Source organism: Uloborus diversus, chromosome 1 (assembly GCF_026930045.1).
Source record: "Uloborus diversus isolate 005 chromosome 1, Udiv.v.3.1, whole genome shotgun sequence".
Classification (NCBI taxonomy): Eukaryota; Metazoa; Arthropoda; class Arachnida; order Araneae; family Uloboridae; genus Uloborus; species Uloborus diversus.
In genome coordinates this window covers 192,234,147-192,257,861 of record NC_072731.1, presented here as the reverse complement: position 1 = coordinate 192,257,861, position 23,715 = coordinate 192,234,147, and the positions used below count along the sequence as shown (strand labels likewise).

Here is a 23,715-nt window from a genome sequence, read left to right as displayed (position 1 = left end):
GCCTAATTTTAATTTTTCTTTAAAGGATGAAAATAAGAAAAAAAAAATGACTGGTAAATGAAAATGGATTGGGTAATGTCAACAAAATTGATACCAATGTTTACTCAGTGCAGGGTATCCATCACCTGCTCTCTTCTCCAACCCCGGTTCTTTACCTGCGGCGGGGGATATTGATAGTGTTTTTATCAATTAATATCTCCTTGTGGTTTAGAGGGGGTGAGGGATTCCCAAGGATGTCTTGTAGGCAACGGTACCAGTATTGACCCGATATACATTGACAGTCCAGACGACATTGGGTTACAGTTACACACGTAGACAGACGAGCTGAGAAATTAATGGTATAGAATATCCTTATCGTTATTTAAATTTAAAAATATTGATTATATAAAAACAATTTTGCTGTGCTCCCTAGAATTCATTACTCTTTAGAAGACATTAATTCCTCAGCTTCCAACTCTAATTTATGTTTACATCAAACGTTAATTGATCTGTCAATTTAAACCAGCGATTATCAAGTATTACTCATGCGGACCAGTACCTCTCTGTGAAAAAATATAATTGAATCACAGATATTTTCTGGATTTGTGTGTAATTAAAAAACGTTCCTCGTTGAAGAAAAAATGATATTTTTTCAGGGTAGTTCTGATATTGTTTTTGTAGTTTCTATGGTTTGTCTCAAAAGCTTTTTTTTTGCTTATGAACAATAGTTACTATCATTGATTACCTTTAGAATTACAGATTTATTACTCGATCGTAATAAAAAAAAAATTTCAATATCAAAGTTAGATAAACACACCAATAATGGCTAGTGCTTCAAATTGCTTCAGTAGTAGCCACTTCAAGGTTTTATTTGAAATAATAGGATTTCAGGTCTCCCAATGGATTCAAAAGTGCATCAAACGTGCAGGATGTATTACCTCCTGCACGATTGGCACCCATTGGGAGACCTGGAATATTATTTTTTCAAATATAAACCTCGAAGTGGCCACTAATGAAGCAATATGAAGCACTGGCTAGTACTGGTATGTTTAAATAAGGGGTTTTTTTTGTGAAAAAAAAAACTATTTCGGTTTCTGGCAATCTTTTCACAACTTTTTGTGTATCTAACGTCAAAAAGTTATTTAGGGACGCCTATCTAAACAACGCACTGAAATGAAACCGAAAATGTCGGAAAAAGACCAAATTTGCAAAAAAAAAAAAAAAAAGTGCAGCACGTGTTTTAGGCTTTAAAAAAATTTATTTTTCCCATGCATATGTTTTAGGGCTCAAAAAAGGACTAGGGGTATATTCTTAACAGTGGTATTTCAGAATAGTTTCAGAACCACTACTAGGTTAATGCACAATAAACACAGACAAAAGTAATAAATATGCAGTATTGAAAAAAAAATGCTCTTCGCTATAAGACCTTTCAACTACCAGATACGAATTTTCTAAATTGCAAAATCAAACCCATTAATATCTCAAACAAAAATCGAAAATGTAATAAGTAGTTTATCTTATTCGACGACTCAATGTTTGACTTCTTTACTTCTAGTTGTTATGTTTAACTTTTTAGGTAAGTGCGTTATGATTTTTGCAGCTTTGCTTTAAAAAATTTTAATACAAACTAGGCACTAGTTTTCGAAACTTGTGAATTTAAGATTTACAATTTTATTCCATTGCTTAACTTTTCAAGCATTTGATTTTTACTGCAGAAATAATGTATGCCAACAGTAGGAGATTAACAGCCAATTTCTAGCGGCATAAGTACCCCTGTTGCGACACACAACTCCGAACTTCGATATGTACGAAGTCATCTCTGATTGGCAGCTGTCCTGCTCAACCCCTTACTCAATACAGGGCGGTTCCCATGGATACTGCGCCGAGATACGCTCCCTGCTGTGATTGGTGCCCATCCCTTATAAATTCCAGAGCATCCACTCGCTCCTTGCACTCTCTTCGGCGCCATCCCCAAAGCAACAAGCTTGCCTTTGCTTCCTCTTATCCGCTATCCTACTTCCCTTCTCCCTTCCGTTTTCCAGATATAGTTTTTCTGAGGCATTTCTTACATGGTAAGGCATTTCTGTTTTTGTTTCGCAATGGCAGCATCTACAAGTGATAGGATACTTCCCTCGTATTGTTTATTTGCTGGGAAAATTTAGTTTTGTGCGAGATATGCTTCGTTAGTTGCCTCTTGGCCTTTTGCTTGAGATGTCCCGAAGCATTGAAATACCCCTTTACCCTCTTGGGGCTGTCGAAATCGCAGTGCCGAGGCGAAGACTTTTACTTGTACATATCTCTCTCCGCAGAATTGTTAGAGTTAAAAGAAAAAAAAAATGAAACCTTAATTTTTTTTGCGTTTTAATCTATTGTAGAAACTAATATTCGCTTTTAGCCTGCTTCACTTTTACGCAGCTCTTAGCCGATCGCTTTTCGTGCTTTTTCCAGTAGTTTAGTGCACTAGTGATAGCTGACTTTCCCACACAAGAACTGGTCCTATTGGTGCTTACACTACGAGCTGTGAATTTTCATTTACGTAAAATAGCTGTAAAATCTGTGATATAAAAAGTAGGCGATTTCCGTGAATCGAGCTTACTAAAGAGGTATTCAAAAAAATGTGATAATTTTGACTAAAAAGAAATGGAAAGAGTTAGAAGAATGCCAGTACTATGAATACCAGTAGAGATGATGCTTATTGTGTCCCAGAGAGCTTAATGCATAATTAATGCAGCATTTGCTATCATTTAGTTTACTGTGTTGAAATAATTTTTATTTTATAATTGGGATTTAAAATATGTACGTATTTATTATGTAATAATATTTTTAAATTATTATATTTATATTATAATTTTATACATAATTTATTTTTATAATATTTTAAATGCCAATTTTAAAACTTTCGTAAAACGTCGTTTCCTACTTCTAATTAAGTTTTTAAAAAAATCTTTAAAAAATAATTTTTTTAACGTTAATATCTAAAAAAAAAAACTCATTATGGTTTCGTCTTACGTTATTTTTTTCGACTGACTTGTATCTTAAATATATTAGTGATAAACAATTACTTTTTAAAATGCGTTCTGCGTCAGTGTATGTCACTAAAGGTGCTGTCATGTTACTTTTGTAACCCCTACCCTATAAAGTTACCTTTGACGAACCACGGATATTTTGCTCTTAATTATCACGCTTTTTTGTTTGCTTCACATCCTAATGCCAAGTTTATATTTGTTCATTTAAAATTTCTCATTTGAATTTACTTTGCTTAAGAATCTAAGATAAATTCTACCCCAAAAGACGTAATCTGGATTTAAAGCATAATAGTTAAAGCATATGTATAACTTATTTTGTAACTGTAATTCCGTTAATACTTAAATTGAAATTATTGCTGCTTTATTATTATTTTTTACGCTGCCTTCGTGTTTTGCTGCATATGGCGGTGTGTTTAGAATAGTTCCAAGTACCACTTTCTATGTGTGTGCATATCGTTACAACTGTGTAAAAAACTATTTGTCTGTATGGTAAACATACTGAAAAAATGAACAGCTTTGAACTGCATACTAAAGGACTCACGATGCATATTTGATATTCAAGCTTTGCGATATAATCAACACAGACCTATCTTTAAATATATAGAGTGCCACATTAGTGACATTCTTGTGCTTTTTCTGATGGGAAAATTGAAAAAAATGTAGAAGAAAATATCAGAATGATGAACTTCATAGAAGATCTTTCTTCTAGTTAGGTAATGAACCTTCAATCAAAGTTTCAAAAGTTTTACTCAATGGAAAAGTACACTATAAAAACTTACTAAAAGAAATGCAGATAATGAACTTAACAAGAAAGTAGCATAATTTGATTCTATGAGTACAGTTATGAAGATAATAGTTTATATTTTGGCTTAAGAACATAATGATATTGAATGCCATACAATGTGAAATGTTTCTGTTAGAAGTAGAAAAGTTTCAAGGTTCTCTTCATTTCTTTCATTTGCGAAGAAATAGAACGTTTTGAAGAATGATAATTACTTTAATGAATATCCTATGCCAGATATTTGCATCAAAGTTAAGTAAAATGTTTATTATGTATCATTTAATGTGATCTTAAAAAGATATTCGGTGTGAATTATATTATTTTTTTCATTTTAATTTGTTTATTCCCTGTGTAGCAATTATTATTAAAATTAAAGTCTATGTTTTAAAACGTTCTCTAATAAAAATATATTTTAATAACATTTTTATTGCTCTTCAGCTTGGTTACTAGCAGAGAGTTTTCATTGAAAATAATGGCTTATCATTGTGATATTTTTTTCCTAAACATGAAGCAAGCGTAAATCATAAAATTAACCAAGTAAAAAATTTTATTAATGTCCCTAATCGTATAACTCTAAGACAATATAATATTTCAAATAGCTTTATTTCTGTACTTTTACTTAAAAAAAAAACATATCGGGTATCTGATTTTCCACGGTTTCCCAAAAGTAACTATAGCTTATAGTAACCAGCTTATAGAATATCTTATCTCTAATAAAGTTTATAGTTTTTATGTAATTAATTTCATAAAAAATGACCCATTTTCCCCCTAATTTTTTAAAAATGCATTTAACGTCTAACATATATAATAATATTTTTCCCCCTTAAAGTTTTCTTGATTTAGTACTTTTGAAAAAGTACGAAAAAAAGTTTTGAAAAGTTTCCTTTATTTTGAAAACTAAAATTTCTTAATAATGTAAAACGGATTAATTTTACATAATACTGTTCATTTTTAAGTTTTGTTACATAAATAATCGGCTACTTAGAGTATTCTATTATTTCAAGTACTTTTTAAAGACTCACTGTTGTTGATGTTATTTATTAATATGCTATTACTGTTTCTAGATTAGTGTCGCACAAGGTTCATTTCTTTGAAAAGATTTAATCTATAAAAATGTGTGCATTGTATGTTTTTGTAAATGTTAGTTTTAAGCTCATAAATTTCTAAATCTTCCCATAAAAATTGACTTTTTGTCTAATATTCTCAGATGCATCCGTAAAAAGCTTCTGCTATGTTATGAAAAAATGTTCATCCTTTCAGAACGCAGTTTTGCCTACATAGTCAAAATTTGTTATTATATTAAAGATCTGTTATCTACTGATAATACTTTGATGCGAATATTGAAGGATATTCATTTATGTTCATTGACATAGTTCCTTATATAACATAAAACTGTAAATACTGAATGCACATAAAATTATCAAACATCACCCCGTCCACATGTGTTGATAGTGTAAACTGTATTTTCGTAGCTCATTGCTTTTAAAAACGCTGATGCAGATGAACACTGTTTGAATGATGTAACCATGTTACATGTTTTGTCATGATCAAAAGGGTAAAGGACCTTTGTGAAAAAAAACATGTTGCAAAAGTAATGGTCAGGATCGATCAGAAAAACGTTATAGCAAACTAAATGCTAAACTAACGCTCAACAAGAAAAGTCGTTTCTCAAACATGAACTAAATTTAATAGTAATTGCATGAGATTCATTTGCAGTGTCATTCTTATCATTACTGTTGGAAAAGTAGCTAAGAAGGAGACATACGATCTGAAAAAGTTGATTTGCTTAAGTAATCTCTCCAAACGAATTGTACCGAAAATGTGGTTTTATAAGAAACATATTGCTGTTAACAGCTGCCAACAAAACCAATCATGAAAGTCATCTTTTTGTGCAGGTACACAAACGGTCAAAAAATTCTACGAAACCTCAACAAATTAGTGTCTTGTAGTACAGAACTGTCGTAAAAGTACTTTCTATTATGAACCAAAATCTTTTAAGATTGGCCAAGTGTAAATATTTTATGAACTGTCATAGAGAACTAACTGACATCCAAGGTCTGTTCGCATAATGGCCTTACGTGAGAAAAACAGAAATATAAAATTTTTGCGCTAACATCCGTACAACATTCCTATCTTATCTGAATAATAAATAACTTTCTTTCAACAACACGACGCCGGAAAATTGATGCGTTACCAACTTAAGAGTTACATTCGAGGGAGAAAACCACTTTTTGCATCGTCCACGGAAATCTTCTAAGTGTTTCAGAACTAAACGAAGTAAAACGTTTTTCAGACTGCTTTAATGAAATATTTGCTGATGTCTGTTGAAATTTTCTTAAGAAAAAGAACACCCAAACTATGACAAACTTTTCTTTCTCCAAATATGTCACGAACTTTTCATTCTCGCTGATGTTTTACGGTACTTTATTTTTTGGAACATTGTCAGAAGGATCAATAGTTCATTGTCAATGATGTACTCGAGGCTATCGACTGAGGATCACGGTCTACCATTCAAGTAAACTGAGCAGTAACAAAAAAAAATTAAAAAATCCCAAAAAAAGAGAAAAAGTACGCAAAAATATACATAAAAAGAGAAAAACTGAAAAAGAAAAAAAAGATGAAACGGACAATAAAAGTTGAAACCCCAAGAAGAAATATGTTTAAAAAGGACTTTACCCAATGAGAGAAGTGTTTTAGAATTTCAGCTTCTTTCTTCCACGGTACGGGCGTAGAGCTACTCTTGCTGAAAAAGGTAAGATTTATGATTTATTCATTATAGTACTTAAATTTGTTTTGTATTCTGACACCCTCCCATTATTAAGTACCGGGAACACATTGTGCGCATGCACAGACGCATATTTCAGTAAAAGCATCTGCAACTGACGTTTTATTGTATATTGTTTTAATTCAATTCGAATCAAACAAGTTTGCAAGAATTGTTAAATTTACTTATTTCTTTAGCTCTACGTAAACTTGTCAGTGTGTTTTTTAAATAAAAATAAATTCTTTGTAGATTCAAAACTTAATTTTAAAAAAAAACTAAATAAAGCATACTTTACAATTCAAGCTGAAAAATCGTTTAATTTCTTATTTTAAATTGTTCACATGGATTCCGTTATGAAATTTCAATTAATTACAGCAATAGAGAACAGCAGATCTCCAAATGTGACTGTAACTGTACATAGCAAAATTTAAATTTCAAACAAATTCGCTATGCTATCTGGTAATGGCATTCTGGAATTTAACTATTATCGTTGTTCATTGTGTGTTTACATTAGCACTTTAGTGGTGGAATAACGCAACTTGAGTTTAAAAAAATATATCTATTTTTATCATTTTCATTTGTACTTTTAATTACTTTGTGTTAGTTTACTTTTCATACTTTAGTGCACAACATTTTACTGTTATTTCAATATCATTCTTTCTATAGAAGCTTTTTATACTGTGATGATGTTGTACTTAGTAAGGGTGATTTCGTTTTTTAGATCATGATGTGTTAGTGCTCCGTTGTTAGATTTTAAAATTTTGTAGATTTTGCATTGCGCAAAAGTTCAGAAGACTGCAAAACTAAAAACTAATTATCTAAATCAAAGCATACGCATCATAAGCCTGAAAGAATAAAAACATTTAGTGCTCAAAAAAGTAGACTAAAAAAATCTGTTTGCACTTAAAATTTTTTGAAATACATTTTAATATTGTAATGTGTAAAGAACCCCCCAAATCTTCCAACTGTCATACCTTTATAGTGGAACCAAGAGGTCTCCATAAAAAATCAAACTTTGGAATTTCAAAGGATACAAATTTGTCTGCGTTAAATATTTTGTTTTGTTTTTCTCAGATTTAAAATAAGCTTAACTACTTTTGAGACGGAAAGCAGTTACCAATTCCTTGTTACATTTTTCTTTTGTCTCCCAAGCTATTTCTACCATTACCATTTACAATTTGAAAGCTTCCAATGAGGCAGGGAGAAGCAAAGGGATGTAAGTGGACATTTTTAAGTTTAAAACGAGTTTAAAGTCGCGGTACTCGGTAGACTTTCATTTTTTTTTCTTTTTTTTTATATTGAAATCATGCTGTATAGCATCACTTACCAGGGCTACTAGTACTATCTCTTGCCCCAAAACGGAGGAGAGGTATTGGTTATCCTCAAATTTTAAATTTTGCCATTTACAACCCTTTGCTTCTAACTGCCTCAAGTGATATTTTAAAAACTGATTGTTAATAAACACTTATTATTCATTAATTGCTTTAGTACTTTTCAATACATTTTATTTGCAAATATACAATACATTTAGCAAATGTGTGTATATAATGTTGAAAATGTGTAAAAGATACACTTTGATTCTGTAGATTTTTTTTTTTTTTTTTTGGTATTTATGTATACGAGTTACTCTGTCAGTTCTTTTAACTTCGCTGTACCGTATTTTACTGAAGTCTAAATTATCACAATATTTATTGTCAAGATACTTTTAAGGAGTAAAGTAGAAAGATACAGAAATTACCGATTGTAATATTATGAAAATATGCTAAATGAATAAAAGTAAGACGTCGACGCAATATGACTTCTATCCGTCGTCTCCATCAAATATTTCTCAATTTCACAACTCATTAACTGTATCATAAAGTCGCAATAGAGAACAAAACTCATATTACAGTTTGATATGAAAGTATGTGCTGGAATAATATCCAGTTGTTTTGTGGAATTTGTTTATTTACAATTTTTATTCGTTCGCATTCATATTGCAGTTACAAAAAAAGACAATAGATGTTCAAAAAAAGCACTGATGGCTTTAAGAATTACTCCAGGAGATTAAAAAATATATCTCTTTGCATACCAATATTAACTTGCTGAATCATTTCTTGCCTAGTTGCTCTAAACAATATCTTCTTGAAATTCAGTACGTGACTTTATTAAGTGTAATTACGATCCTCTCTAACTGTCTTACAGGTCAGTATTATAAGTCAGTAGTTTTGACACGGTGGGACGCGCACACTTAGGTGGTACACGAATACCTAACGGGTACGTGGTTCACTGCCTAAACAAAACATTTTTGCAAAATGTTTTTGGTTATACTAGAATTTAATGCGGTTGTTTCCTTAAGTCAAAAGTACTATTTTTAGTCACTGAAATTGATAGAATAAGCAAAAATAATAACATGGGCCCAAAAAATACTTTCATTTTCCCAACAGTTATCTTTTAATTAAATTTTTAAAATGTCTGATTTTTGAAACAAGGCGTGGTCTTGATGACGTCACAAATGATGCACTTTGCCGCAACTTTCTACCGCGATTCCACGTTATGATAATCAAGAAGCTAATTAAAATTGCGCTCTACGCTTGCTATCATCCATATCGTTGCCAATACAAGTGAGTAAAGATGCGATTTAAATATTTTACTCTGTGAGTGGCAATACAGAGTGGCATTTCATCATTTGTGATGTCATCCGACAGAAGCATAAACATTTAAAGCGCGCAGATTTAAGTATTTTTTTTAAAATTATTAAACTTAAATAAATTATTTAAAAAAAGGTCAGATCCTATGTTTTTAAACATGTTCTTTCAGATAAAAATACTTTTAAAATTTTGGAAACGACCCCATTGTTACAAAATTGTGAATAATGTCAGTGTTCAACACTGAAGCAAATTTATTTGCAATGCTTTGTTAACTAACTTCTGGACTGGTATTAAACGACATTGATGTTGTTTAATACCAGTTCAGACAATGCTGTGAATTCAATTTTCGGATTCAGGACAGCTTACTTCCACAGAAAAGGGTTTTTGAATTAAACGTACATGAAAAGGGAATATGAAAACAAGTTTAACGTTGATTATATGAATTACTGCTTATATGCTAAATGTTTATGAACTTCGCAAGAAAGAGGCTGTCCACTGTTTCCATTAATTACTTTCTCAGAATTTTTAATTAATGCCTCATTAATTTACACTTTCTATGAGTACTAAAATGTCTATTAGAATAAAATGACTTTTTAAAAATCAAAGTTACATACTACGAAATTCTTAATCAAAATTTAACTTTTAAATTTTAAATAAAGTGACAAATTTTTAATAAAAATGAAGTATTTATTTGGGGTAAGTAATTACACAATTACACATAAGAAGGGGGCGTGGATTGAAAAACGTTGATAACCCCCGTTCTAAGTGATCTTGGTTGACAAAAAATGGTTGGTTCTTGAATCTTTTTTAAACTCAGTGTGTTTAAAAAGTTCCATATTTGAAGTAAAGAAATTAAATAAACTTTAATCTGTTAGGCCTACTATTGTTTGCTTATTACTGTCAACAATCTCTTTGAAGTTTTATATGCTATCAGTTTTTCTTGAATCTTTTGCTCAATTAGTTTTTCAAAACTTGTCTTACAGTTACTCTTTTTTTCTTTTTTTTTGTTCATTCATGGAAAAGAAAACTGAAACAATGCGATCATTTTTTCATCGAGAGATAAGTATCTACTTTTAAAAGCGGATTTTGTTGAATTGGTTCTTGTTCAACACATTTTGCTAGTAATCTTTAATTGGAATATTGTTTTACGGAATACTGGGTATTGTTTAAATTCAAAACCATTACAATTTTAGTAAAATATGAAAAAGTTCGAATTGAAGACGTTCACGCTAAACATTACGAAAATATTATTTTGAAATAGTGATAACTTCACCTATACGTACTAGTTTGATTTGCTCCCTTAAGAGTTCCCAAGGTGTCTGTCTAAGAACTCTCTAGTATTTTTTAAATGATAAACCCTCAACTAGAAAAAGACATCGATCTTATTTTATTGGTACATTATCAGTAAAGTAATATTTTTGAATTGAGTACCAATTTCTGAAAAGAACGTGGCAATACTTTTTCATAATTTTACATTACTAAGAGCCTTTTTTATAGTCCAGTTGAAAAGTTTTTTAATCTTTTTAAAAGCTACCGGTGTTTCTTTAAGATCATAAGAAAATGTCTGACTGTAATCATTAAAATTTCATGATTGCGTAGTTTTTAAGATGTTTCTTTACAATCCGGTGTTTCTTTAAGGTCATAAGAAAATGACTAATTTTAATTATTGAAATTTCATGATTGCGTAGTTTTAAAGGTGTTTCTTTACGATCCGGTTTTTTTCAAGATCATAAGAAAATGACTAACTGTTATAGCATTGAAATTTCATGTTTGCGTAGTTTTTAAGAGATTTATTCCGGTACAAGTCTTAGCAACAAGTTCTTATCACTTTTCCCTTCGAACTACTAAAACCATTCAATGCTTACTTTCAAAACAGCATTCTTTAAATCCATTTCAAAACAATAAAATTAAACCCTGTTACATTTTAAAACATCAATTTTGTTACATACCTTAATGAACTATATGTTAACTCATGTTTTCTATAACTAAGTATTTTTATCTTCCTCACCTCTAAGCTCATATATGCAAGTATGATATTTTTAAATTTAGTTTGTTAAAATAATGCTTGAACAGGTGAGCCCTGCTAAACCAAACGTTTTTTCCTTCTCGATATTAGTTGTATCTGATACTTACTTGATATTTCACGAGCTTAAAAAACTTTCCTAAAAGTTATGATATATTTTGGGTTTTGAATCTGTGGTTATTACACTGGTAAAAGTGAATATGTAGTTATTATGTTTGAAAATACAAATCTCGCTTCGTTTTTGTTTCTATTTTTGTCAGTTTGTTATGCAAATGGCACCAAAATGCAGTTAAAATTATATACATCGCAACATAAACAGAAAAAAATATCATTAGTTGGTTTCAATTATACACTTAATTCATACTGTAAAGATGCCTTACTAATACCGCTTTACTCTTACCAATACATAGCACAATCATAATTTTCTTTACAACATTAATCAGGAAATCATTTGCAATTAATGTACATACTTAAAATGGGTAATTTTGAAGACTCGTAGTGTTCTTCCAAAAAAAAAAATGCAGTACCGTAAACGCGGGCTACTTTGGCCCAGATTTTGGAATTTTTCTCATTCTTTTCTCGAACATTTTGTAACTATTCATATTTCCAAGGCTGTGGAAACTTAATTTACGCATCTAAAGTTATCTTTATTTAATTTGGAAATTGTGTCAAAGTGACCGTTTTGTGTCAAAGTATTATTACTATTTTTAATTGCTTTTTATTTGGGCCAATGTTACCCTTGCGTTTGGGTTACTTTGGCCCAAAGTAGTTTTCTCTATTTAAAATCGTTGTAGAACTAATTAGAGTCAAAGAAGTACGTGTGTTCGTGCGAAACACAAATAAATGAATGAAAAATACATTTTAAAGAAGTTTGAGTCACACATATTTATTTCAAGGATTTTTTTTCCAATGTGTGTGCATAACTAGTTATTGTCTCAGAAATTACCGACGGAGAACAGTCATTATTTCATCAGTTTTGGAGGTTGAATAATTTGTTTACAATAACTCCATTCGTATGTAAAACAAAGGATCCTATGTTCTAAATCACTTCCAAAACATTTTGGTTCGTTCCATATTTTGCTCTCAACATTCGCTCCTTCTTCTTCGCAAGAGCAGCTATCTTCCGACACCTGAGCTCATTTCATTCTACAATAATAAAATACCATAAACTTTTCAACAAATTAAACAATATTTGTAAGATGCAACTGGGTAAACCTTTTTCTAAACCTCCTGCAACTGTAATTTCTCTTCATATTCCATAATGAAAGCCTTGTTACTGAGCCCTGATGAATTTTGAGTTTACAGTCTCTCTATATCCGTTGCCGAGAATTCCAGGTTTTTCTTGTGTGCTTTTTCTGTTTAGAGTCTTAGTTTTAGCTATTCTTTACTTTTCTAAACCTCTCTAGCGAATTTTTTCAAGTTTTTATGCTTGGTCAAAGTAGGTTGTAATTTTTAGGCTAAGAAATATGTTGTCATTGTCAAATTAAAAAAATAATAAAAACTAAACAGAAATGAGAAGTAATGAGAAGTAGAACTATACTACCGCATAGAGTATTAAATTGTGCTCATAAATAGGTACTTAAAAAACTCTTAACTGATGTAGAACTGCGTCTACATGGAGAAGTTTGAGAGGTTATGATGGCATATGTTAGAACGAGGAACGCAGGAATCACTACTATTGTTTCTTGAGCAGAGCTATAGAACTGCTTAGTAAACATAATAGAGTAACTGCTTGGTATACATAATAGGTAAACGTAATTCCACTACAGATGATGCTCGGTAGTGGAATCTGTCAAAATATGTGGAAAAAATTGCGCCATGAATGTTGACTGAGGACGTTGCATCTTTTCTTCCATTTGGGCCAAAGAAGGACAGGGCCAAAGTAGCTCGCGTTTACGGTAGAAATTGTGTGAAATTCGGGTTTTGAAATGCAAATATTTTGCTCTGTAGGGAAGGGCGACGTATAATGAAACATTTGCATTTTTTTTCCGATTTACAATTTTGCATGCACGCAAAAAAGAGTATGTACAATTTATTAATATTGTGCTTTTTCAATTTAAAACAGTTTTTAATGGGTTTAAACAAAATTGTTATTTTTGAAAAGTAGTATAAGTAAAGTAGCAGAAGTAAATGTCAAAGAGTTTAGTGTATCCCATATGGCGAGGAGCAATAAAATGCTCAAAGGTAAATAAGCAATTTTACCTCATATAGTTCATATTTTTTATGAAATATTGTTAAAAAAGAACACGAAAAAAAGAGCTTAATTAAATAATTAAAAAAAAAACACACACAAAACTTTTTTTAAACACAAAAAATGGGACTTGATGCAAATACTATAATAGCTCTCAATTAAAATGTATGTAATAAAGCTATATGGGTTAATTTTATTGTACTATTCTAACGTATATATGTACTGTAACGTATGCGTCTGTTGTAATGTGTTTCGTTTTAAATTAAAATAGATAAATCTGTTTTTGTTTGGGTTTTATTGGGAGGTGATTTAAACCATGTTAAACCGTGTTTAGCTGTTCCGATAAAAATTTGTTTTAACCAGATCTTTACCAATTTTTCATAGTAGTAAAATTGACTGTGATTGGGATTAAGACCAAATTATTATCATTAAATAATTGAACAGAAAAAGTATATGGCTAAGCAATTTTTTTTGTCATAAGCATTTAAATATTTTATACAATTTCATTACGTATCTGAGTCTATATACATCCTTTCATAAATATGCAGGGTCATGCAAGATATTCGTCAAAAGAGATCTAGATGGAGACATTACCTGCTATTGTTAGGTAATAATATTTATTCATAAAAACATTTTTTTTAAAGTTATAACCAGTGGTAAGGGGAATGTGGGGCAAAGTAAAATTATGAAATATTTGCTTTGCTTTTTAGCGTTATCTGTAATATTTAAACTACGTAGTAGCACATATAGTCTTTGACAATCAGGAAAAAGTTACTTCTGAAAATCAAAGAATATGATGATGCATGCAATATTCATGTTGTAATATTTATTTGCAACTCAAAAATTATTTTTGTTGTAATCAACTGATGAAGTTCTTGTTAATTACTTTTTAAATATTAATTGAGATCTACTAACATTTAGTGCAATATACTTTATTTAATATTACGCTTGTCTGTATTTTAAAAGCTTTGTACAATTAGTCAAGTGCATGCGGGACAAAGTGAATGGGGAAAAATGAAATAGTTCATTTGGTTTACTTAGTCAATCATTCGTTACAAAACTTACAATCCATTTATCATTTAGTTCATTTACATTCCTTCATTTAATCAGTAACGTATTTATTCATTCATTCATATTTTGTTTTTGTTTTTTCTGGTTCATTCACTATTTAATGAGTCATTTTTCTCACATATTAATTAATAAAATAACTAATTCATAAAATAAATAACCATTCATTTACAACATAATTATCTATTCATTAATTTGTCATTCTTTTTATTTATTCATTCATTTGTTAAAAAATATTTTAAATAATCAAATAAACCATATTTCATTCAAAAAATGTTTTACTTTCTAATTTTTCCCCACATTTTGCCCGACTCCCCCCCCCCCCTTTTTTTTTTTTTTGAAGGGTACAAATTTACTGCCACAAATTGAAAATAATGTTTTAGTGTAAGTTTTATATACAATACATTGTTCTTCCTTTATGTAATTTAAAACAGAATTCCAATCTGTTCATTTTGAAAAAGATGCGTTACATTGGCTAGTTCACTTTGCTCCACATTCCCCTATGCGTTTTTACATCAGTGATATTATCCTTACCATAGTATGTTACTTTAAGTAAATGCATTCAATGGGTCTCAAGGAATGATGTTTCATTGTATCCCATAACGAGAAGGCGAATTTAAAATTATTTAAATAATTTTTTTATAATTTTTTTTTAGTTTTGGGGACTTAGACAACAGCAATGCATTTCGCATAGTAAAAATAATTTATTACACTCAATAATAAGGGAGATGAAACGAAATAAGTTTTCTTATGCTTTTAATATTTTTATATCTAATACTGAAAAAGTCAATGTGTTCAAATACTGTAAGAACTCGAAAATTTAGACGTATATCATATTTTAACTGTAACTTTCTATGATTCACTTCACTGGTCTTAGAAGTGATATTTTATAATGTCCCTTGTATCATTGTACCCTTCCTTTCCGTACTACAAAAATATTTGCAGTAAGAGCCTACATACATCAGCATTTATTTATTGATTCAGATATATGAGATTGAATAAAATGATTCTTGAATTAAAATACTTATAAATTACAATTCTTATCAACGTTCAATGTAGAAAAACCATGTAAATGTGCAACTCTTGTGTAAATTAAATAATTCAACTGTTGTTATTCAAAAAAAAAAAAGAAAGAAAGAATGTCTGAGTTATGATATTTTAAAACAAAATTTGAAGCATGGATTTCAACAGCATTTTCAGAATCTAGATTTTTGCTAAGTATAGCGTTTGAATTTTTAAACTTTACTGAAACCACTGTGAAACTATTTTTTTACATTTCATACATTTAATATTTTTGACTTCGAAAGGCAGATTGAATAATAGGGCGTGATCTCACTAGGCTTCACCTAGCCCTCACCGAGTTTCCTAAAATTGTTACCATAGATGAAGATTGGAAAATGTAAATAAAACGTGAAAGTAAGAATTTCTACCTCTTTTACGTGACCTAACCAGGGTTGCCAGGGATTGAAAGATGCCTAAAAATGAGTAATTTATCCTCAACTAGTTACCAAAAATCGTTATCTCAAGTGAAGAGTAAAAGATGAAAATAAAACGATCAACTAAGGTTGCCTACCTTTTCCGGGTCCCTAACCAGGGTTTTCAGAGGTAAAAGGTTTTCAATGAGGGAGATAATTTACCCCTCATCGAGTTTCCGGAAATTGTTGTCATAAAAGCTGCAAATAAAACGCTAAAGTAAGATTGCCTACGTTTCTCCGCTCCCTAAGCAGGGTTGTCAGAGGCTAAAAAGTTCCCAAGAATGAGTAATTTACCCTCATCGAGTTTCACAAAATTGTTGTCTTGAATGGAGAGCAAAAGTTGTGAAGAAAACTTTAAGGTAAGATTGCCTATTTGTTGCATGTGAACTAATCAGGGTTGCCAGGGCCTAAAAGATGCCCCAAAATGAGTACTTTACCCTCATCGAGTTTCCAAAAAATTGTTGTCCTGAATGAAGAGTAAAAACTGTGATCTAATATCTGAAAACGATAAAGTAAGGTTGCTGCCTATTTCCGGTCTTTAACCAGGGTTGCCAGGGTCTAAAAGGTGCCCAAAAATGCACTGTAAAAGATTTCCAAAACGTTACTGGGTATTTCCGTGTTACGTTAATGGTTTTTATTCACTTCCTGGAAAAATCAAGTATCATTGTCAAAAAGTTTCCTGAATTGCTACAAGGTTCACGATTGCAGAATTTTCACAGTTGTGAAAACTATTTTTAGCTCCCAGTTTAAATATTAACTGAGCGTATTTATAAAGTGAGTAGTCTTCAGTTCAATTACGGCAGGTCCATACTAAATAAGTTCCCAAAGGGAGCAAATAAGTATGGACTACGTAGTTTTGCAAGAATGGCAGGTGAGTGAAATTATCTTTACTTATTTGCAATTCTGGCTTAGCTTTGGCCATGTTTGCAGTAACGCTCTTGGAACTTCCTTGATAAATTGGGAAGATTCCAAGCTATTGTATTATACATTCCTAAGTTTGCTCTAATTTTCCAAAAACGCGACTGGCTATTAACGGGACGATTTCCGAATTCTTCAGAAAGATTCCAACATAATATCAGGAAGGTTACTGAATTTTAGCGGAAAACGTTCCTGGACTTTGCAAGATATATTACTGGAAGAAATTGGGGCACATCAGCTTGCCCATTATTTTCCAGGAACGTTTCTGAATCGTTTTTACAGTGTGAGTAATTTACCATCATCGAGTTTCCACATAAGTTATATTTAAAAAAAAGTAGGTTAAAATATTACAAAACCGATGGCCTAGGGTTGCCTAAGCAAAAGTGGACCAATCATAGGGTTGCCGTTGTTCGAAGTTTCAATATTATTCATTTTTGGGCACCTTTTAGCCTCTAGCAACCCTGATTTGTTCACACACAACATGTAGGCAAACTTACTTTAACGTTTTCTTTACAGCTTTTACTCTTCATTTATGATAGCAATTTTCGAAAACTCAATAAGGGTAAATTACTCATTTTTAGGCACTTTATGCCTCTGAAAACCCTGGCAGAGGCAAAAAGGAAAAAACGTAGGAAGCTTACTTTAGTGTTTTGTTCACAACTTTTACTCTTCATTTATAGCAACAATTTCCTGAAACTCCATGAGAAGCAAATTATCTCCCTCATTGAAAACCTTTTATCCCCTGACAACCATGATTAGGGAACCGAAAAAGGTAGGCATCTTTAGTTTATCGTTTTATTTCCATCTTTTATTCTTCATTCATGATAACGATTTTTGGAAATTCAATGAGGGTAAATTACTCATTTGTAGGCATCTTTCAAGCCCTGGCAACATGGATTAGGTCACGTGAAAGAGGTTGAAATTCTTACTTTCACGTTTTATTTACAACTTTTACTTTTCATCTATGGTACCAATTTTAGGAAACTCGATAGAATAGGTCTAGCCAAGGGGATCTTAGACCATAAGGTTTTCCTTCATAAAACAAACTGAAGAAAATATCACACATAACTTTGTTTATGTCAAATAAGACACTTTTTCCGCAGATTTAATAGAATATACTTTTTTTAATAATTAAAACCAAACCCAGTGGCCCGAAAGTCCATGGGGACCAAGGGCTACTGTGCCCCCGTCAGTTTTCCTGACCAAGGGCTCTGCGGTTAGGTTTACCGGTTAGGTGGTCAACCTAACGCGGAACCCCCGGGATTAGCTCCCAAGCCCGCTTAGTACTCATTGTATTGACCCACTGAAAGGATAAACGGCTGAGTCTCAGAAGAAAAAAAAATCATTGGTATTTTTTTTAAGTGATTATCTTGAACATCTATGAAGAGCGCTGATGTTTCGGCTTAATACATTCTTCGTCTATTTACTATTGTGACTCATTTCCTTACAATTAAAAAAAGTGACAAATTTTGTCGAAAAAAAAACTATTTGCAGCCAGTAAATCCCAAACACTATTCAGTTTAACATAGCCGAAGAATATAGTAATATTTTATGTGCTGGAATTGCTGTGGGCGCAGTTCATAAAGATGGGTCGATTTGTAAAGTTTTTTTGGATATAGGACTCTTTGTGGTGTTCTTTTCATCGGCTCGTAAACTTGTGCCCAAATGTAATTTCTTCCAAAGAAAATGCAGCTTAAACCATTCATTGTGTCAAAGCATAAATAAAATTACATTCAGAAAGAAAATGACATCGTAGTATTTTTCTGATAAAAAAAATTCGCCAGATGCAGTGCCGTGGAGGCCCGAATAATATTTTGTCATTTGGTTTTATTGATTGCGATGATCTTGTAACTTAGTCGGTCATATTTATCCTTTTGCTGTCTTCTACCTTTCTCTCATTTTGCGAATAAGTTTAAGCACTGTGTTTAAAATTGTGTCGTTTACTGATGATCTATCTGGACATGGTGTTTTGTATTTTTTTTATAACTATCCCACTGACAGTTTCTGTAATAACATTTGTTCATTTAAGTAATGAATACCCCGTAATAACATTTAAAAGATATTCTTGGTGTTGTTTTCTCTTAAAAACCAAATATGATTTTAGCATTATTAAGTTTTTAAAATCTGCGCTTTTGTTTCTTTTTTTATCTCTCCATCAATTTCATGCATTAACGGTTCTAGTGTATTTTTGCAACTATAAATATGGATAGAAAAAATATTTAAAAAAATGCTTGTTTTCTGCAGCAAAAGTTCATTTATTATTGCAATCTTCAAAATAAATAAATAATAATATATTTCACAAGTCTTTATAAGTTAAATGTACTTAAGCAAGTTGTTTAACTATGAGTTGTAGTCACATTTTATCTCGTTACTGTAAGTAGCTAGAAATTTATGGGCTTGAGATATCCTATGCGTTCGTTAAGCACCAACAGTATTTTTCGGAGTAAAGAAATAAAATGGGGGTGAGAATAAAAGTAGTATAACTACTTTGGTATTTCGCACTAAATCACTTGCATTTCCAATAAAAAGGAGATTGAGACTCAGAGGAAAAACTTCGAAAAAAAAATCAAAAATATAAAATAATCCGAAGTTAATCTTCAGTAGTCCATTCCCAAGCGAAAATCTTTTCCTACCGCGAGGACTTAAGCTGCGTCTAGAAGAAACTCGGACTACTTTCTGGTGTAATAAAGAAAGAACCAAGAGATGTCAGGCCGGCTACGGTTTGATGGATATTTTGAAAAAAAAAAAAGTCACAGGCACATTGGGTAATTTAACACACACAAAAAAAAATAAAAATAAATAAAAATAAATAAATAAATAAAAAATAAACAATGTACTTATTTTCACAAATCAGATTTATATTAAATTTGTATGCATTTTTCAGTTTACTTTTCTGTTTTATATGAAAAAAAAATCAAAAAATAAAGGGGGAAAGCTTAACTCTTTGTAAAATAATGCAGCAAAAACAAGTAACGTTATTAATTTAATAAATAAAAAATATCTACACATTTCAAACTAGTGTTATGCGACGGGTTAAAGTGTGCCTGTCGCTCTTATGCCTTCTAATAACTTCTGAAAGAGTTGCAGGATTGTAGCGAAAGTTTTCGTTTCAGCATATCTTACTTTCTTGTTTCATTTACTAATTAAACACTTTTTTCTGAGTTTTAATAATTCAAAAAGCTTAGAACAAAGTTATATGAAAAGTTTCTGACCTAACAGAAAGGATTTGCATTGACAAAATAATCTGTGAAAGATCAATTAAAAATGGTTTAACGTACGTAACATTTGGCCGTACGCCTTTCGGGTATTGCTAAAGGCTACTTTCCTGATTCACCCGAATGTCACATGAGGAGCATATATTTCTTCGCATTCCGTTTATTTCCCTGTAGCTATTTTTTTTTTTTTCATTAACAAATTTTTTTGTTGATGAATGTACTTTTCCAGTAAAGTATTGATCGGAAAACTACTGAAAAACAGTTTCCACGGTTATATAAACGAGTTTAATTAAAAGCGCTAAAATTAAAATTAACATAAATTAACAAATACTATACGTGAGACATTTTTGACTGCGGATTTGAGTTAATGTAATCGTTCAAAATGAAAACAAAATAATAAAAAAACATAAGTATATATTTTGTCTTGATTACTCTAATTTATTTATCAATCAGATCAACATTTTCTCACATTTATCTAGGAAAATGTTTTAAGCTTCCGTAATCGGAGCCTTTATGGAAATAAATAATTAGGTTATTAGACAGTCTGAATCGGCAAACTCAAAGTCATTTATTTGTCACAAATAATAAGAATTAGAAACTTGAATAAAATTTTATTTTTAGTGGAAATGTTTACTGATGCGTAAATGTTTTTTTTTTCATAATAAAATTACCTACTATGGCAAAAAATAGATTATGCCTGATTGATTTATTGATTGCTGTCAACTTATATTCTGCATAAAGTTAAAGCCATTCAAAAAACAGTAAAATGAGCGTCTTCTCACTTCATGTACTTTAACCATACCGTAAACTGGGGCTACTTGGACCCGAAATTTCATTTTTTATTTTTGCGAGTTTCAAACCGATTTGTTGATTAAACACATGTTGTGCTCTGATAACCTTGTCTTTACCGTTTTTCAGACGTTCTGCTACCACCTTAAGCCTTTTTCAAACAATAATTTTAACCCTTTATATTTTTTCCTATTTTTAAAAATTGGGTTCAAGTAACCCCGTGCATGGGCTACTTGAAACCAACTCAGTAAATCCATGGTTCAACTCAGCAAATCCATTAGAAAAAGGCTGTAAAACAGATGGTGGGATAAAGAAAAACCAATAATTTTGAAAGATAATTCACAACTAATTTCTAGGGAGCTAACCATTTATATAAATTAACTTTAAATCAACGTATACATAAAAATATTTTTAGGCTAACATAGTTTCTCAAATAGGAATATTATCAAACTGCAGCTAAAACTAATTAAAATGCACATCATTTAAACATTAGAGAGAATGAAAACTACTCTCTTTAATAGCTTGGATGGATTTATTTTTTCTGATATTATAATATTTAATGCTTGCTCTTCCTTGCTACTAAATACTACAGGATGCCCAGACTTGTTTTGTCAACGATCTTTTAATTTCCTTTTTCGAGTTGATATACTTAAGTTAAAATGGACTGAGGCCACTCTCTAAGACATTTCTCCGGAATTAGTTGAATCTGGACACAGTTGTAATTTTTTTTTATCCCTTATCTACAAATAAACGGGTATAAATAGTAACTAACCTCTTTACTTCAAAATATTGCAAACCTTACTTAACATAATTTAGTGATGAAATGTGGTCTGGGGCAGCTTGAACGGTGGGTCCAAGTTTCCACATTTTAAGGCAACCAGTGCACTTCTACAAACTTATATTAGTTACTGTGTTAATTATGTCGCTATAACCTTAAAACACTGTTATTTTACTAAGAAATAGAATAAAAAAATTAAAACTATCATTACCATGATGATATCAGATGATCCCATGAACTTACATGTGAACGTTTGCAGTTACAAAAACAACTGTTTAAACATCTTGAAATCATAACCTTAGTCAGAAAAAGGCGAAAATGGCAAAAACCTTGTTTCATGCTCCAGACTCTGCCGAGTACTGCTACCTGCATTGAGAAGGATTTTTAACTCTATACATTGAGTTATATTGGACCAGGACGGATTTTAAACACACTTTTCTCATGGGTTTAAGTAGCCCCTGGAGGCTTAAGTAGCCCCACTTTACGGTACTTCGTTTTGACTTACTTTGAAAGTTCAGCTTCGCAGTTTGCTTTTCTTTACCTGTTAAAAAATAAAAGAAATAAAGTGAACTGAGTTTAATTACAATAAAAACATTGATTTTTAGGAAACCTAACCCCTATACTTGTTTGATATAAGTAATTTGATATCATTTTCGTAGCATCTAAAATTCCTTTTATAAAACTTTTATGATGCTATATTTATTGACTTTTATAAAAATTTATCTACATATACTTTATGTATTCAAATGCTTATTGTAATTGGGATAAGAGGAAGGAAGATAGAGAATGAGAGTTAATGCTTACAAGTTGTGGTATGTTTATCGGAAAGAAGGCGAGCTTAATTCTTGGTGAAGTCTTATTCATTTAGGGAGTAAGTAGGAAGGAAACAGAAATACGCATCAAAATGCAAAATTAGGTGTTTTATCTTGAGAGTAAAATTGAAAATTAAAGTTGATACCGCGCAGATATAGAAAATTAGGTAAATAAAAGAGCGAACATTTTTATATCTTTGAACTTTTCTCCTGAGCTATTACTTAATTATGATTTTGAGTCATTCTTTTATTTAAAAACACCATCTTTTCTGATGCTTAATTAAGGCTTGTGGGTTTATTTATTTCACCTATTATTTATAAATAACTTTTGAAACACCAATTTAAAAATGCATTACTGTCATCTCCACTTAATCGGGTAACGGATGAACGAATGCCCCGCTTATATGATTGAAACTTCCCAGAACCAAATAGTTCCCAATAGACGCAATGTTAAAGATCTCCGCTTAATTGAATAATTTCCCTGGATAATCGAAGAATATCGATTACATCTCGCAAATATTTTTGCTGAGAAAAATTTTGAACAATACAGTACAATATATTTTCAAAAAATATTGTGCTGAAATAAGGTACTGAAACAAACATTTCATAACTCAAGTTACTTTTTTATAATTTTCACATGTACAACAAACTATTTTATTGCTTACTTAGCGAATTTCAAAACTTTTTATAAATAACAGTAATTATTTCCGTTATATAGCTATTCATTTATAATTATTATTTTTTAAGACATACGTTATCAATTTAGAAAGGTAAAGAAAATTTCCCTGCTTTATCAAATGCCCCACTTATCGAATAATATTTCTTGGAACCGACGATATTCGACTAAGCGGGGCTGACAGTATCTCAAAAAAAAAAAAGAAAAGATACTAGTAGTTTATTAATTATCCCAAAAGTTATCAAGAATCGCTTCGGTCCCAGAATAATACTCGATGACTGAAAGTTTGAATAATTTTAAATTTTATTTTTCCTTTCAAGGAAACGAAGGTTAGATATAATTTTTTTTGAAGTGATCAAACTATCTCCAAAATTTGATATTTTGCCTTGCGCAGTTTTCTAATAAAATGTATGTTCGCGGGTCACATTCTATCTTTTGAACAAAAATATATTTAAAAAAAAGAGTTTCATTAAAAAGAAATAAATAATTTTGAGATTATTTTTCAAAGCCAACTTTTGTTCAAACTTACAGTTACGTTAAGTTAGGTCTCATTTTAAAAAAGCATTATATTAATTGAGTTATGTTTCTAA

General features: G+C 30.9%; 1 protein-coding gene across 1 annotated transcript in view; it reads left to right on the top strand.

Moving 5' to 3' along the window:
• The first annotated feature begins 4,844 nt into the window (after positions 1 to 4,844).
• Positions 4,845 to 23,715, top strand: part of LOC129234107 (receptor-type tyrosine-protein phosphatase N2-like) — a 188,043-nt gene continuing 169,172 nt past the window's right edge. Inside the window, exon 1 of the mRNA XM_054867999.1 lies at positions 4,845 to 6,538. The gene's annotated coding sequence lies outside the window, so the exon portion shown is untranslated. The remainder of the gene's footprint in view (positions 6,539 to 23,715) is intronic.